The sequence below is a fragment of the Moschus berezovskii genome, chromosome 1 (assembly GCF_049115385.1).
Source record: "Moschus berezovskii isolate FMDL1 chromosome 1, NW_MosBer_1.0, whole genome shotgun sequence".
Classification (NCBI taxonomy): Eukaryota; Metazoa; Chordata; class Mammalia; order Artiodactyla; family Moschidae; genus Moschus; species Moschus berezovskii.
The window spans coordinates 37,957,669-37,976,003 of NC_142460.1; the positions used below are offsets into that span (position 1 = coordinate 37,957,669).

The 18,335-nt window shown below is 41.1% G+C and overlaps 1 long non-coding RNA gene across 2 annotated transcripts in view; it reads right to left on the reverse strand.

Moving 5' to 3' along the window:
• LOC148778713 (uncharacterized) overlaps positions 1–18,335 on the reverse strand; it is a 98,684-nt gene that overhangs the window by 11,809 nt on the left and 68,540 nt on the right. The window contains exon 4 of one of the 2 annotated variants that reach the window (XR_016037374.1): positions 12,952–13,123. This is a non-coding gene — a long non-coding RNA (uncharacterized LOC148778713). Of the gene's footprint in view, positions 1–11,095; positions 13,124–18,335 lie in introns of those variants that run through there. The other variant, XR_016037373.1, reaches the window with a different exon arrangement.

Below are 18,335 nucleotides of genomic sequence, written 5' to 3' on the forward strand. Positions count from 1 at the left end.
CTATTATAGCAGCATTCCCACTTCCTGCTACCAATTTCTGTCTTAGTCCCGGCTTTCATAGCAAAGGGGTGGTTTATAGAAGCATAAATTTATTTCTGGAGGCTAGAAGTCTACTAAGATCAGAGTACCAGTATGGCTGGGTTCTGGTGAGGACCCTTTCCTAGGTTACATACTGCCAACTTTTCGTTGTATCATCTCATGGTAGAAAGAGAGTGAAAGAGAGCTCAGAGTCCATTTTGTAAAGGCCCTAATCCTGTTGTGAGGGCTTCATCCTCATGAACTAATTATCTCCAAAAGTATCTACTTCCTAATACCATCACATTCAGGATTAGGATTTCAGCACATGAGTGGGGGCACAAACATTCAGTTCATTGCACCCTTTTCTATTCTTCTCTGCATTTAAGGAGGCTTACATTTGTGGGCCATGTCAATCATCTCCCTTGCCCTCTGCTTCTGTTGGGTTTGTCCAACAAGAAGGCATGGAGGGTAACCACATAGTAAGCAAAGAGCAAGGTCGAGGTATCTCCTCCTTCACTTGTCTCTGTCCTTCTATGGATGTCCACAGTTCTTGTACACCAGTCTTCTCCTACAAGTGTTCCCTCCAATATCTGGTAACCCTTCCTTCCCACTCTTGCTATTCTCTTCTGTCAATAATTTGGGGATGTTTCACGGTCCATTGTTCAGTTTTCTTATCCCTTTCCCACACTTTAAAAAAAAACAGCCCATTCATTAAACTCTCCTTCATTACTTCATTTGAGTATTTGCTGTCTCTTTCTTGCCAGGACCCCGACTAATACACACAGCAGAAAACTTAACAAGAAATGTGCAAAATTTATATTAAGAAGCTTTAAAACTCTCCTTCATTACTTCATTTGAGTATTTGCTGTCTCTTTCTTGCCAGGACCCCGACTAATACACACAGCAGAAAACTTAACAAGAAATGTGCAAAATTTATATTAAGAAGCTTTAAAACACTAGTAATGAACACAAAATAGGTATAAAAATATAAGTGTGAAAGCATAAAATGTTTTCCCTTAACAGGAAAACTCAGCCTAATAAAGGTGTAAATCTCCATTAAATAATCCATAATTTTAAGTTGATTCTAGTAAAAATAGTAGCAATACTTATAACTAAGGAAGTCAATCTTAAAGTTTATATTAAAATTTTTTTTTGTAATTAATTTATTTTTTATTGGAGGCAAATTACTTTACAATATTATATTGGTTGGTTTTGCCATACATTGATATGAATTTGCCCCGGGTTTACATAAGTTCCCCCTCCTGAACCCCCCTCCCACCTCCCTCCTCCCTTTATCCTCCCTCTGGGTCATCCCCGCATGCCAGCCCCGAGCATCCTATAACATGCATTGACCCTGAACTAGTGATTCGTTTCACATAAGACAACATACATGTTTCAATGCCATTCTCCCAAATCATCCCACCCTCACCCTCTCCCATAGAGTCCCAAAGACTGTTCTATACATCTGTGTCTCTTTTGCTGTCTCGTATACAGGGTTATCATTTGCATCTTTCTAAATTCCATATATATGTATTAGTATACTGTATTGGTGTTTTTCTTTCTGGCTTACTTCACTCTGTATAATAGGCTCCAGTTTCATCCACCTCATTAGAACTGATTCAAATGTATTCTTTTTAATGGCTGAATAATACTCCATTGTGTATATGTACCAAAGCTTTCTTATCCATTCGTCTGCAGGTGGACATCTAGGTTGCTTCCATGTCCTGGCTATTATAAACAGTGCTGCAATGAACATTGGAGTACACGTGTCTCTTTCAATTCTGGTTTCCTCGGTGTGTATGCCCAGGAGTGCGATTGCTGGATCATATGGCAGTTCTATTTCCAATTTTTTGAGGAATCTCCACACTGTTCTCCATAGTGGCTGTACTAGTTTGCATTCCCACCAACAGTGTAAGAGGGTTCCTTTCTCTCCACATCCTCTCCAGCATTTATTGCATGTAGACTTTTGGATAGCAGCCATTCTGACTGGTGTGAAATGGTATCTCATTGTGGTTTCGATTTGCATCTCTCTGATTATGAGGGATGTTGAGCATTTTTTCATGTGTTTGTTAGCCATCTTTATGTCTTCTTTGGAGAAATGTCTGTTTAGTTCTTTGGCCCATTTTTTGATTGGGTCATTTATTTTTCTGGAATTGAGCTGCAGGAGCTGCTTATATATTTTGGAGATTAATCCTTTAATAGTTGCTTCATTTGCTATTATTTTCTCCCATTCTGAAGGCTGTCTTTTCACCTTACTTATAGTTTCCTTTGCTGTGCAGAAGCTTTTGATTTTAATTAGGTCCCATTTGTTTATTTTTGCTTTTATTTCCAATATTCTGGGAGGTGGGTCATGGAGGATCCTGCTGTGATTTATGTCGGAGAGTGTTTTGCCTACGTTCTCCTCTAGGAGTTTTATAGTTTCTGGTCTTGCATTTAGCTCTCTAATCCATTTTGAGTTTATTTTGGTGTATGGTGTTAGGAAGTGTTCTAGTTTCATTCTTTTACAAGTGGCTGACCAGTTTTCCCAGCACCACTTGTTAAAGAGACTGTCTTTTCTCCATTTTATATTCTTGCCTCCTTTGTCAAAGATGAGGTATCCATAGATGTGTGGATTTATCTCTGGGCTTTCTATTTTGTTCCATTGATCTATATTTCTGTCTTTATGCCAGTACCATACTGTCTTGATGACTGTGGCTTTGTAGTAGAGCCTGAAGTCTGGCAGGTTAATTCCCCCAGTTCCATTTTTCTTCCTCAAGATTGCTTTGGCTATTCGAGGTTTTTTGTATTTCCATACAAATTGTGAGATTATTTGTTCTAGTTCTGTGAAAAATATCTTTGGTAGCTTGATAGGGATTGCATTGAATGTATAAATTACTTTGGGTAGTATACTCATTTTTACAATATTTATTCTTCCAATCCATGAACACGGTATATTTCTTTTTTGGGTGTTAGTTCTAAAAGGTCTTGTAGGTCTTCATAGAACCGTTAAACTTCGGCTTCTTCAGCATTACTGGTTGGGGCATAGACTTGGATTACTGTAATATTGAATGGTTTGCCTTGGAAATGAATAGAAATCATTCTGTCTTTTTTAGGATTGCATCCAAGTACTGCATTTCGGACTCTTTTGTTGACCATGATGGCTACTCCATTTCTTCTAAGGGATTCCTGCACACAGTAGTAGATATAATGGTCATCTGAGTTATATTCACCCATTCCAGTCTATTTTAGTTCACAGAAGAACTGTACAAAAAAGATCTTCATAACCAAGATAATCACGATGGCCTGATCACTCACCTGGAGCCAGACATCTTGGAATGTGAAGTCAAGTGGGCCTTAGAAAGCATCACTACGAACAAAGCTAGTGGAGATGATGGAATTCCAGTTGAGCTATTTCAAATCTTGAAAGATGATGCTGTGAAAGTGCTGCACTCAATATGCCAGCAAATTTGGAAAACTCAGCAGTGGCCACAGGACTGGAAAAGGTCCGTTTTCATTCCAATCCCAAAGAAAGGCAATGCCAAAGAATGCTCAAACTACCGCACAATTGCACTCCACTCACATGATAGTAAAGTCATGCTCAAAATTCTCCAAGCCAGGCTTCAGCAATACGTGAACTGTGAATTTCCAGATGTACAAGCAGGTTTTAGAAAAGGCAGAGGCACCAGAGATCAAATTGCCAACATCCGCTGGATCATGGAGAAAGCAAGAGAGTTCCAGAAAAACATCTATTTCTGCTTCATTGACTGTGCCAAAGCCTTCGACTGTATGGATCACAATAAACTGTGGAAAATTATGAAAGAGATGGGAATACCAGACCACCTGACCTGCCTCTTGAGAACCCTGTATGCAGGTCAGGAAGCAACATTTGGAACTGGACATGGAACGACAGACTGGTTCCAAATAGGAAAAGGAGTACGTCAAGGTTGTATATTGTCACCCTGCTTATTTAACTTATATGCAGAGTACATCGTGAGGAACGCTGGGCTGGAAGAAGCACAAGCTGGAATCAATATTGCCAGGAGAAATATCAATAACCTCAGATATGCAGATGACACCACCCTTATGGAAGAACGTGAAAAGGAACTCAAAAGCCTCTTGAGGAAAGTGAAAGAGGAGAGTGAAAAAGTTGACTTGAAGCTCAATATTCAGAAAACAAAGATCATGGCATCTGGTCCCATCACTTCATGGGAAATAGATGGGGAAACAGTGGAAACAGTGTCAGACTTTATTTTGGGGGGCTCCAAAATCACTGTGGATGCTGACTGCAGCCATGAAATTAAAAGACGCTTACTCCTTGGAAGGAAAGTTATGACCAACCTAGAAAGTATATTAAAAAGCAGAGACATTACTTTGCCAACAAAGGTCCGTCTAGTCAAGGCTATGGTTTTTCCCGTGGTCATGTATGGTTGTGAGAGTCGGACTGTGAAGAAAGATGATCACCGAAGCATTGATGCTTTTGAACTGTGGTGTTGGAGAAGACTCTTGAGAGTCCCTTGGACTGCAAGGAGATCCAACCAGTCCATTCTAAAGGAGATCAATCCTGGGTGTTCATTGGAAGGACTGATGCTAAAGCTGAAACTCCAATACTTTGGCCACCTCATGCAACGAGTTGACTCCCTGGAAAAGACTCTGATGCTGGGAGGGTTTGGGGGCGGGAGGAGAAGGGGACGACGGAGAATGAGATGGCTGGATGGCATCACCGACTCGATGGACATGAGTTTGAGTGAACTCCGGGAGTTGGTGATGGACAGGGAGGCCTGGCGTGCTGTGATTCATGGGGTCGCAGAGAGTCGGACATGACTGAGCGACTGAACTGAACTGAACTGAACTGAAATGAGCACTGGCTTCAATTTAGTGTCACGAACTGCATTATCCCCTAACAAGAGAGCCAACCTGTCCTTTTAATCTTTGAAGCCAGGCATAGACTTTTTCTGTCAAGCTGTGAATGTCCTAGACAGCGTCTTTTTCCAATATAAGGCTGTTTCATCTAAATATACTAACAATCTATTGTGGGCAAATCTGAGCCCACAAGTCACATGTGCAAGAGACAGAATTTTATTTTTCTGGAATTCAGCTCATTATCTATTTAAAGCTTTCATTCAAAAACTAAGTCTCATGCAATACAAGGCCCTGCAGCCACCCCCAACCACCTCCCCTCCACTGGAGTGAGGAGGAGACTAAGGCAGGATCAGTAACAGTTCCCCAAGTAACCACAGCAGAGCCTGAAATGAAAGGAAAACTAGGTAATGTTGATCTTGTGTTCACTTAAAATTTTGACATTTTGTTCACTGTGCATTTTTACATTAATTTTGAGTTTTCACACATTGCATTAAAATATTATTTATTAATATCTTGACTACTGAGTTCTTTGGTACCCCATTAAATTTTGTACCCAAAGTGGATGACTCATGTTTCACCCTGGTCTCAACCTTATTCCTTCACGCTGAGATCAAGTCTCATTTCCAGGAGCTTATATAGTTGTAAAGAGTGGAGAGAGTGGGCTGGAGATGTGGAGGTGTCATCCATCAACACAAACTTTCTTTGAGATGCATGTTGTTATCTGGTTCAAGGTTATTAACCTACTTAAGTTTCTGGCAGGTCACCTGGCCTCAGTTTCAAGACCCTTCAAAATTGGCCCTTATTCCATCACTCTCATGCCCAGGCCAAGTTTCTCAGAAAATACTGATCTGCAATCCCATGGCACTCTGGGGCTTCAGATCAATTATTAGTGTTGTCTGAGACACTTGACCACTTCTGTCTTGCTCTTACATTCAGAGAAGCTGTTCAACTCCTCTTCATGATACAAAAAGATAGGCAAGAGCCCTGGAAGGTTGACCGAGGACCATTTTCTTGGACACATCACACCACAAATTTTACACTTGATGTGTAATTTCAGAAGATGTCCAGTCCTTGACAGTCCATCTTACTTTTCCAGGTTCCACCTGGCAATGGAGGCACAGGTCCTAAGGGTGCTGATATTAACAACCAACTCTCCAGGGTAGGATGAAAGAGCATTTATCAATTTCCAGAAAGGAACACTCTCACTGGGTCTGATATCAAGTTATAGGGGTGATACCAACAAGCTCACACCACTCCTAAAAATGTGACAACTGGCTCTCAGAAGACCCAAGGGAGACCCAGCACACTACAGCACAGGTCTCCTCGATTTCAAAGCCCTCAATACTATCCATCTAGTGAAAGCCATGGTTTTTCCAGTAGTCATGGATGGATGTGAGAGTTGGACCATAAAGAAGGCTGAGCACCAAAGAACTGATACTTTTGAATAGCGGTGCTAGAGAAGACTATTGAGAGTCCCTTGGACAGTAAGGAGATCAAACCAGTCAATCCCAAAGGAAGTCAACCCTGAATATTCATTGGAAGGACTGATGCTGAAGCTCCAGATGCTGAAGCTCCAATACTTTGGTCACCTGATGCAAAGAGCCAACTCATTGGAAAAGACCCTATGAAAGACTGAGGGCAGGAGGAGAATGGGACAACAGAGGATGAGATGGTTGGATGGCATCACTGACTAAATGAACATGAGTTTGAGCAAACTCCAGGAGATAGTGAAGAACAGGGAAGCCTGGGGTGCTGCAGTCAATGGGGTGGAAAAGAGTTGGACAGGACTTAGTGACTAAACAATAATCCTATCTGCGATCTTTGTCATTTGGAGGTTGAGGGCAAGGAAGCAAAAAAGCAAGTGCTAGCCTCCAGTTTTCAGTGACAGCCTCATATCTAATACCTTGTTTGCCTTCTCACTCTCTTTCTTCTCTGGCCAAGAAAATGAGGAGCAGAAAACAGCTCTTTATCTAATTTTCCAAATCCACTGACTACTGGAAACAGAAATAGATTAGCCAAGAACATACCTCTTTTGTAATCTTATTTATCTGTTTGTCCCTTCCCTACAGCAATGTAGGAAGGATGTCTAACTGCTGAAATGGAGAAAACTGGATTTAGGAAATCTTAAAAAAAGAAAAAAAAGTATCAATTTAAATCTCAATATATATTATTCCACCATGCAGTCAAAATAATCTCCAAAAGATAAGTAGATAATCTCTTACTTAATAACTTATCATTTACTTGATCATGTTGACCTTAAACAGACTGCCAGATATTTCTCCAACAAAGGTGGCTTTTATCAAGATCAGCAGAGAATTGCAATTTGGGATCTAGGGCCATGGTGAGCCACAGGCAAGTATCTATGTGGCAAGGGAACTTTTAAAGAGGGGAAAAGAAAGCTGGGAGGGCTATGTGTGTGCCTGTGCTCAGCTGTGTCTGACCCGTCGAGAATTCATGGACTGTAGCTTGCCAGGCTCCTCTGTCTATGGAATTTTCCAGGCAAGAATACTGGAGGTTGCCATTTTCTACTCCAGGGGATCTTCCTGACCAAGAGATCAAACCTGTGTCTCTTGTGTCTCCTGTATTGGCAGGCAGATTCTTTACCACTGGCGCCACGTGGGAAGCCTAGGAGGGCCATGATATACAAATAATCCATGGTTTTTCATTAGCTAAGTCCTTGTCAGGGAAAAAAAGTCTTTTTTCATTTTATTGGGCTCTGCTCTCATCACAGGCAGGAGAACTCCCTCTTCTGCTCTCTCAACTCTATTTAATCAAGGTTTATGTTTAGCAATCTTTTTCATGTGACACAGATTTACAGCATGCTATTACAAGCTCATTAAGTGTCAGAGTCTGTGAAGTACTAAATATATAAAGATGGGTATTCCTGGTTAATCTTGAGTTCACAAATCTCACAGTCTGTATTTAATTTTAAATATACAAGATACAAATATTATTATAAATTATATATATAAATATATAAACAACATGCATACCAACATAATAAATACATATACACACTATTTTATATACACATACGCATCGTGTATATAAACTTAGATGTTAAAACAAAATCAAACAAATAAAAGAAAATGATTTATTGCAAAAATCACCTTTACAGAGGGGTAGGGGGGAGTTTTGTGCTCAGGAAGAGGCTTTTAGATGTTGGCAATATTTTATTTCTTGACCTGAGTGGTACTTACATTGAGGTTCCTTGATTGGTACCATATATTTATAGTTTCATTTTCTTTTTATTATCTTATTTTCCTATTTTAAATGCCCCCCTAGTGGTTTCACTGGTTGAATATGTTAAGAATTTTTCTTTTCATAGCTCCTATTTTTAGTCCTAAGCATAATCATTTTCTAGGTTTCCCAGAAAGTTGAGTTTTTAATATTCCTGAGGGTGGTTGTTTAGAGACAGTATCTTTGAGTTTTTTCTCCTAAGAACTATATACATTTTAGCCCTTATCTTCTTTTCTTAACAGAATGTATATGTTCTATCCTTCTCACCAATAGGATGCTAAATTAATTTGTGCTTGGATCAGTTTTCAAGATGGCCCAGGCTTAAACATAAAGGTATTTTCTTGTGGACGAATTTTCAAAAACTCTAGGTAATGTGAAATGACCAGTACACTGAAGACAGGCAATGGTCCTGCTTTTTGGGAGGATGAGGCCTGGCCTGGAATGTCAATTCAGATCTGTGAATAGAGGAAGCCTGGACCAGCAAGAACCGTCAGTGATGTCAAGAATCAGGCACCACCTGGGAAGCTGAGGATATCCCATAAATTAAAAGGGAGCAACAGAAGGAAAATCTGTTCAAATTTCTTAAGGTCTCTGACCAGAGTGCACTACCTACATGTTCAAAAGGCTCACAGCAGTTTAGAATTATTATTAGCTCACACACAGTTACTTACTAGTAATGTGCAACCTACTCCACTTCTGAGCTTGCTGCCTCACCAGTAAAAAAAAGGAATCATAACCGTAACTACTTCAGAGAACTTTTACATAGAACTGATCACATAAGTTGAGCACTTGGTACACATAAGGGTACAGGATTACAGCAATATATTCACTTTAACAAAATTACACAGTAAAACAATTTGGATGTTAGATTTATTTTGTTGGCATTTTACTGTGGAAACTCCGTAGAAGACAATACTGTATTTGTTACCCAGGGGCAGATGTTTCGTGTATACCTTAAGGTTGTCTAGTACTAAAAGAAACAAGGACTTACAAACTGATTGGCAGATTCCATCTAGAACATACCATCTGCAATATTTATGTCAAGAAAAATAATTGAGCATAAAAACTGTTATCTTTAAATTGCTCTGAGTGTACCCTCCAACATATCTTTCTAAAACTCCACAGAAATTCTCAAGCCCCATGTGCAGAAGACATGGGGAACTTTCAGCTTTTATTATTCTGCCTGTGCTTTCAGGTCTCAGGCCTTCAGCAAAGCTTTTAAAATAACCTCTCATAAAAAGCTTCACAATTGACAAGGACAGTGGAGAGGTCACAAGGCCATCAATTAAGTGACAGGAACTAAGTCCCAGAAACCTTCTTTCAGTCCTTGAGTTAGACTAACTTCACTCTAACTCTCGACAATTGGTGTATCCAGACTCCATGGATTTTTGCTCCCTAATTTTCCAAAATAAGAGTTGAGGCAAATTGTAAAACTACTGATACTTCATCCCTGACTCACAAGCTCTCACCTAGGAAGCCGCCCAGGGCATGCCCCAGTCCTCACTATCGCCACACAAATGGGAATTCGATTCCCTTCACTATAGCTCCTTTCTTGCCCTCCTTGGTCTCTTCAAACTATACTCACACCCCTCCCATCCAGACTCTGAGCATTTAGTTCCAGGGATTCCATATCTTCACACAATATTTCAAATTTCATGTGATTCCAGTGAGCGACTTCCCTTTCAGTTTTTCCTTTCATGCTTTGGAGAAGGCCATGCAACCCACTCCAGTGTTCCTGCCTGGAGAATCCCAGGGACGGGGGTGCCTGGTAGGCTGCCATCTATGGGGTCGCACAGAGTCGGACACGATGAAGCGACTTAGCAGCAGCAGCAGTGCAAGAAAATGCTGGAAGGACTTCACCCGTGGTCCAGTGGCTAAGACTCCAGGCTCCCAATACAGGGGGTCCAGTTTGATCCCTAGTTGGGGAACTAGATCCCACATGAGTCCTCACGTTGTAACTAAAGATCCTGCATGCCACAAATAAGACCCAGCTCAAATGAATAAATGAATATAAATATTAAAAACAGAAAACAGTAGGACTCTCCTCCAATTACTGCCACAGTCTGATGACTCCCTTCCCCATTTATTTACCTTGTTAATAAACTAAATAACCCTCCCAATTTAAAAAAAATTCCTTTCATCAATCAACCAACCAATGTTATTTCATTACCCCGATCAATCAATCACTGACCCAGTCAGCAACTGCTGCTTCATTACCTCACTATGGTTCTTAGGCCCTCACTGTTTTACTTATTCCCCCTTTCCCCCCCCCCCCCAGTCCTAACTCGTTTCTCCTCTCAGTTGCCCACCAGAAGGAACCCAGACTGCCTCAGGACTCATATCAACCGCCATTTGTTTCTTTATCCTTATCCCAACACATCTGTGTAATGCTTCTTGTTTAGTGTTAATGCTTTTCTGGTTAATAATCCTGTAAGATATTTTGAGGCCCATGGGGCAGGATCTTGTCTGCCTAGTGAAGTCGCTCACTAGAATCACATGAAATATTCTGACCCAGAGTCTCATGTCTTCTGTCAGCATCAACGAAATTGTGCTGACCAACTTAGTGGCTTTCAAGTAGGATAACATTTTAGAGGCTTCCCTGTTTTTGACACACTGTATGTCTGACACTGGGCTAGGTCCAACTCCTTGTGACCCCATGGATTGCACCACGCCAGGCTTCCCTGCCCTTCACTATCTCCCAAAGTTTACTCAAATTCATAGCCATTAAGTCAGTATAGTATCCAACCATCTCATCCTCTGCCACCTCTCCTTTTGCCTTCAATCATTCTCAGCATCAGGATCTTTTCCAATGAGTTGGCTCTTCACATCAGGTGGTCAAAGGATTGGAGCTTTAGTTTCAGCATCATCAGTCCTTCCAATGCATATTGGAATATTCCTTTAGGATTGACTGGTTTGATCTCTTGCTGTCCAAGGGACCCTCAAGAGTCTTCTCCAGCACTACAGTTCAAAAGCATCAGTTCTTGAGTGCTCAGCCTTCTTTATGATCCAACTCTCACACCCATACATGACTACTGAAAAACCATAGCTTTGACTATACAGACCTTTGTTGGCAAAGTGATATCTCTGGTTTTCAGTATGCTGTCTAAGTTTGTCATAGCTTTCCTTCCAAGGAGCAAGTGTCTTTTAATTTCATGGCTGCAGTCAAATTCTTGAAAATGTAACACTTGGCTTCTGTGAGTGGGCATGATTGTGCTCCAGTATACCACAGCCCGTACCATTGTTCTCTCCTATCTGTCCATGTCTTGGGTGTCACTCTGGCTCCTCCAGCCTTTTCATGAACCTTATTTCCAGATCTTCTGTTTCTCTCAATCCAGGCTCCTCACCCTGCTCCTCAAGGCTGAGCTCAGCCACACTTCCTTTACCACCCCCACCTGGCCCTATTACCAAAACTTTTAATGTCTGTACCTCAACACCCCAAGCCCCTCTCCCAACACACACCATGCCAGCCCATGGAAGTCTCCCCCACTGCCTCTGAGGAGGGATCCAGAGATTCCACACAGCTTCCCTCAGCAATCAAAACCAAAACTGAGGAGATCAGCCCTGAACTCCCAAGTCACAATTTCCAAGGCATTTTCTCACAGAATCACTGTCATAATATTTTGTTAGGCTCTTTTGGTGTTATATTTTAAGTACCTCGTGTATTCTAACAGGGATTTATAAGCAAATCAGAGGTGTTGACCTCCTTACAAGAAAGATGCATTTAGACTTCCGAACTTAGAAGGGAACTTTGGAAAGATATTCGAATAGAAGACTACTTGACCTGTATTTATATACTTTTGATTTATAGAATACTTTTGATTTATGTCCACCAGAGGGCAGCAAAAATTTTTATATGTGAATAACATTTACTCAATGCAGAAATTGAAAGCAAACCTGTACTCAGTTCAGTTCATTCGCTCAGTCGTGTCCAGCTCTTTGCGACCCCATGAATCACAGCACGCCAGGCCTCCATGTCCATCACCAACTCCCGGAGTTCACTCAAACTCATGTCCATCGAGTCAGTGATGCCATCCAGCCATCTCATTCTCTGTCGTCCCCGTCTCCTCCCATCCCCAATCCCTCCCAGCATCAGGGTCTTTTCAAATGAGTCAGTTCTCCACATCAAGTGGCCAAAGTATAGAGGCTTCAGCTTCAGCATCACTCCTTCCAATGAACACCCAGGACTGATCTTTAGAATGGACTGGTTGGATCTCCTTGCAGTCCAAGGGACTCTCCAGAGTCTTCTCCAGCACCACAGTTCAAAAGCATCAATTCTTCGGCCATCAGTTTTCTTCACAGTCGAACTTTCACATCCATACATGACCACGGGAAAAACCATAGCCTTGACTAGACGGACCTTGGTTGGCAAAGTAATGTCTCTGCTTTTTAATATACTGTCTAGGTTGGTCATAACTTTCCTTCCAAGGAGTAAGCGTCTTTGAATTTCATGAACTATTCCTTACTAAATAGAAAACCATTAGGTTCTAGACAATTTAATGTGGCAATAAATAACTAGGAGACTTTATTTCTTAAGACAAAAATCATGAATGCATGAATATTCCTATTTACTTTTGAGAATTTCAACATTATGAAGAAATGTCTTAAGGCTCAAATTTTATTTTTTACTTCAAATCCTCAAACCAGTAGTCCACTTTATTCTCACATTTTTGCTCTCCGTGATATCAGTTACCTTCAGTCAACTGGGGTCTGAAAATATTAAATGGAAAGTTACAGAAAAAAAAAATTCATAAGAGTTAAATGGCAGTCATTCTGAGCAGCACAATGAAATCTCTCACCATCCCACACAGGATGTGAGTCATCCCTTTGTCCAGGTATCCACACTGTATACACTACCTGACCATTGCTGTTTGTTGTTTAGTCACTTATGTCCAACTCTTCTGCGATCCCATGGACTGTAGCCCACCAGGCTGTGGAATTCTTCAGGCAAGAATAGTGGAGCAGGTTGTCATTTCCTCCTCCAGGAGATCTTCCCAATGCAGGGAGTGAACCTTCATTTCTGTGTGTCCTGCAATGGCAGGCAGATTCTTTACCACTGAGCCATAGAGAAGCCCTACCGGCCCAATAGAAGAGGAAAAATCATAGTGTACATGTACATGATTTGGTACTATCCACTGGAGGTCTTGGATAGCCCATGGGTAAGGTGTGAAGGCAAGAGTGAACATAGACATTCTAGGAATCAGTGAATTAAAATGGACTGGAATGGGTGAATTTAACTCAGATGACCATTATATCTACTACTGTGGGCAGGAATCCCTTAGAAGAAATGGAGTAGCCATCATGGTCAACAAAAGAGTCTGAAATGCAGTACTTGGATGCAATTTTAAAAACAACAGAATGATTTCTGTTCGTTTCCAAGGCAAACCATTCAATATTACAGTAATCCAGGCCTATGCCCCAACCAGTAATGCTGAAGAAGCCGAAGTTTAACGGTTCTATGAAGACCTACAAGACCTTTTAGAACTAACACCCAAAAAAGATGTTCTTTTCATTATAGGGGACTGGAATGCAAAAGTAGGAAGTCAAGAAACACCTGGAGTAACAGGCAAATTTGGCCTTGGAGCACGAAGTGAAGCAGGGCAAAGGCTAATAGAGTTTTGCCAAGAGAACGCACTGGTCATAGGAAACACCCTCTTCCAACAACACAAGAGAAGACTCTACACATGGACATCACCAGATGGTCAACACCAAAATCAGATTGATTATATTCTTTGCAGCCAAAGATGGAGAAGCTCTAGACAGTCAGCAAAAACAAGACCAGGAGCTGACTGTGACTCAGATCATGAATTCCTTATTGCCAAATTCAGACTTAAATTGAAGAAAGTAGGGAAAACCACTAGACCATTCAGATATGACCTAAGTCAAATCCCTTATGATTATACAGTGGAAGTGAGAAATAGATTTAAGGGACTAGATCTGATAGATAGAGTGCCTGATGAACTCTGGACGGAGGTTCGTGACATTGTACAGGAGACAGGGACCAAGACCATCCCCATGGAAAAGAAATGCAAAAAGCAAAATGGCTGTCTGAGAAGGCCTTACAAATAGCTGTGAAATAAGAGAAGTGAAAAGCAAAGGAGAAAAGGAAAGATATAAGCATCTGAATGCAGAGTTCCAAAGAATAGCAAGGAGAGATAAGAAAGCCTTCCTCAGTGATCAATGCAAAGAAACAGAGGAAAACAACAGAATAGGAAAAACAAGAGATCTCTTTGAGAAAATTAGAGATTCCAAGGGAACATTTCATGCATAGATGGGCTCGATAAAGGACAGAAATGGTATGGACCTAACAGAAGCAGAAGATATTAAGAAGAGGTGGCAAGAATACCCAGAAGAACTGTACAAAAAAGATCTTCACGAGCAAGATAGTCACGATAACGTGATCACTGATCTAGAGGCAGACATCTTGGAATGTGAAGTCAAGTGGGCCTTAGAAAGCATCACTACGAACAAAGCTAGTGGAAATGATGGAATTCCAGTTGAGCTATTTCAAATCTTGAAAGATGATGCTGTGAAAGTGCTGCACTCAATATGCCAGCAAATTTGGAAAAGTCAGCAATGGCCACAGGACTGGAAGAGGTCAGTCTTCATCCCAATATCAAAGAAAGGCAATGCCAAAGAATGCTCAAACTACCGCACAATTGCACTCATCTCACACGCTAGTAAACTCATGCTCAAAATTCTCCAAGCCAGGCTTCAGCAATATGTGAACCGTGAACTCCCAGATGTTCAAGTAGGTTTTAGAAAAGGCAGAGGCACCAGAGATCAAATTGCCAACATCTGCTGGATCATGGAGAAAGCAAAAGAGTTCCAGAAAAACATCTCTTTCTGCTTCATTGACTATGCCAAAGCCTTTGACTGTGTGGATCACAATAAACTGTGGAAAATTCTGAAAGAGATGGGAATACCAGACCACCTGACCTGCCTCTTGAGAACCCTGTATGCAGGTCAGGAAGCAACAGTCAGAACTGTACATGGAACAACAGACTGGTTCCAAATAGGAAAAGGAGTATGTCAAGGCTGTATATTGTCACCTTGCTTATTTAACTTACATGCAGAGAACATCATGAGGAACGCTGGGCTCGAAGAAGCACAAGCTGGAATCAAGATCGCTGGGAGAAATATCAATAACCTCAGATATGCAGATGACACTACACTTATGGCAGAAAGTGAAGAGGAACTCAAAAGCCTCTTGATGAAAGTGAAAGAGGAGAGTGAAAAGGTTGGCTTGAAGCTCAACATTCAGAAAACAAAGATCATGGCATCTGGTCCCATCACTTCATGGGAAATAGATGGAAAAACAGTGGAGACAGTGTCAGACTTTATTTTTGGGGGCTCCAAAATCACTGCGGATGCTGATTGCAGCCATGAAATTAAAAGACGCTTACTCCTTGGAAGGAAAGTTATGACCAACCTTGATAGTATATTAAAAAGCAGAGACATTACTTTGACAACAAAGGTCCATCTAATCAAGGCTATGGTTTTTCCCGTGGTCATGTATGGATGTGAGAGTTGGACTGTGAAGAAAGCTGATTGCCGAAGAATTGATGCTTTTGAACTGTGGTGTTGGAGAAGACTCTTGAGAGTCCCTTGGACTACAAGGAGATCCAACCAGTCCATTCTAAAGGAGATCAATCCTGGGTGTTCATTGGAAGGACTAATGCTAAAGCTGAAACTGCAATACTTTGGCCACCTCATGCGACTTGACTCACTGGAAAAGACTCTGATGCTGGGAAAGATTGGGGGCGGGAGGAGAAGGGGACGACGGAGAACGAGATGGCTGGATGGCATCACCGACTCTGTGGACATGAGTTTGAGTGAGCTCCGGGAGTTGGTGATGGACAGGGAGGCCTGGCGTGCTGTGATTCACGGGGTCGTGGAGATCAGACACGATTGAGCGACTGAACTGAACTGAACATTATTAACTTTCTTAGTAGTTTAATCTCGAGCTGGTTACTCACGGATCCATTCAACATTTATTTTTTGCACACTTCTCACATTGAAAACACTGTTAGCAGTCACCACTTCTGAGGCATAACTTGAGGAATACAAAAATGATTGCCAGTCTGTAATACAGACTGATAGTCAGAGCTCTCCAAAGAAACAGAAACAACAGAAATCACATATGTGTGTAAAGAGATTTTTTTTTTAATTAACTGGCTCATGCAATTATGGAAGATGGAATTTTGAAATCTGTAGGGCAGGCTGGCAGGCTGGAAATTCAGGAGGAGTTGAAGCTGCAGTCTCAAGGCAGAATTTCTACTCTAGGTAACCTCAGGTTTTGCTCTTAAGTCCTTCAACTGACTGGGTGAGCACCATCTACATTATCAAACCTCATGTCTTTTACATAAAAAAAGCTATTCACCACATCAACAAAATGCCTTCACAAGAACACCTAGTTTTAAGTTTAATTAAGTAACTGGTTAGAATAGACCAGCGACGTTGACCGATAAAACTAACCATATTGCTCCAAAACATTTCCCCTATCCAAGTGCCATGTTCTAAAATGCCACCCTTGGAAAATCATGCTATGAGTCATGGATTTCTCCTTTCAGATATCATCTTCTAAAATGCATAAATCCTTGGTAGGTTAATACACCTACTTAGACATTAATGGGCCTCTGCCAGATTGTCACATATGTTTCTCCAGACAGAAGAAAGTCTGTGGCATTCTGAAAGCACTGAGCAGCAGGAGGTTCTGCTATGCTAAAAGGGAAGCTGTGATATACCATCAACAACCACCAATATCCTAATTTTACACACAATTTTCCCTCCCCAAAAGAGCTGGTATTTTTGGTATGCTGTAAGAAACTACATTTTGTTGTTTTTAGAAATTGCACCCACCTTGTAACCCAGCAACAAAACAACTATATCATGATGCTTCACTCTTTCTTGTTCATGGTGCTATGCAAGTTTCAGTTCAAAATGCTTTGCTTATTGTACTTCAGTAAAAAGATTCACAAAAAGAACGGATAAGCTGACCCCAGTGATGAAAACAAGAGACAAACCCAAAATGGGAAACATTCCACTAAAAAGGGAAAAGTGTGTTCTTTAGAACTGTCAATATCATAAAGCACAGAAATTTAAAGGCAAAGATTGAAGGACACAAAAGAGATATTACAAGTAAAGTCTGTACATCCCCCGAACTGGACACTGTACCATAGAGGAAAAAAAAACTGCTCTGAAGGATAGTGGTCAATTCACATACTGGAACATAGCCAGTGAACTGAATAGAGGCTGGGGTTATTTTGCTTTCGTCTTTAGTTTGATGACTATGCTATGATTATTGGGGAGAATATCATTCTTAAGAGGAGACTGGGTTCAGAAAAAAATGAGCAACCCACATATATGTAAAGAAAGAGCAAGAGACAAAGGAAATGGAACAAAACGTAGGTGAACCAGCATGAGGGGCATACAGCTGTTCTTTGTGCTGTTCTTACAACCGTTATTTCTTGAAATTAGTTCCAGATAAAAACATTTTTTAAAGTTTATCAGAATTAGCTATGCTCCTCTGTAAGAAATTCACTCACATGCCTTAAACTGATAGAAACACTGCTTTGAGAAATCAACTCATCAGGACTCTTTCTAGCTCACATCTCATCACAGTCCAGAATGAATGGTAATTGGGGGGGCGGGCTTCTACCTATGCCCAAAAATCAGGGAACAAGACCCTTTCCATCAGAGACCCGATCCTCTTTTGTTCCCCAAAAGTCCTTTCCAATCAGCCAGGGAATAAAAGAGGAATGCACATGGAAGTTTCTCTGTGTACCAGTCTTGAAATGGTCCCATCATTCCTGCTCACTTGTCATTGCCCAGAATACTCACTTGGTAACAAATACCTGCAGGGGAGTCTAGAAAGTGTGGGTCACCTGGGGGGTCAGGAAGAAGATAATACAGGTGTGGGGGGATACTGTTATCTGCTGAAATCAGTATCTTATTTTGCAGAGATTTGGGGGCACAACTGAATAAAAGAAGCAGAGAGAAAAAATGACCCCTTCTGAGAAAAGTAAGCAAGCACAGAAAATTACCTTGCAACCAGAAAACAAATCTTGAGATCAAAACCATGTCTCTTTCTCAGACCCTTTCTCCCCATGGAGGACAAACAGCCCAGATGGAGTAGAGATGAAACTGGAGGGAACTTAATACCATAAACTGAGTTTTAAGTTTTAAGAACTGAGTTTTAAGAAACAGCCACAGATGTTATTCTATATGTGCACCACAGT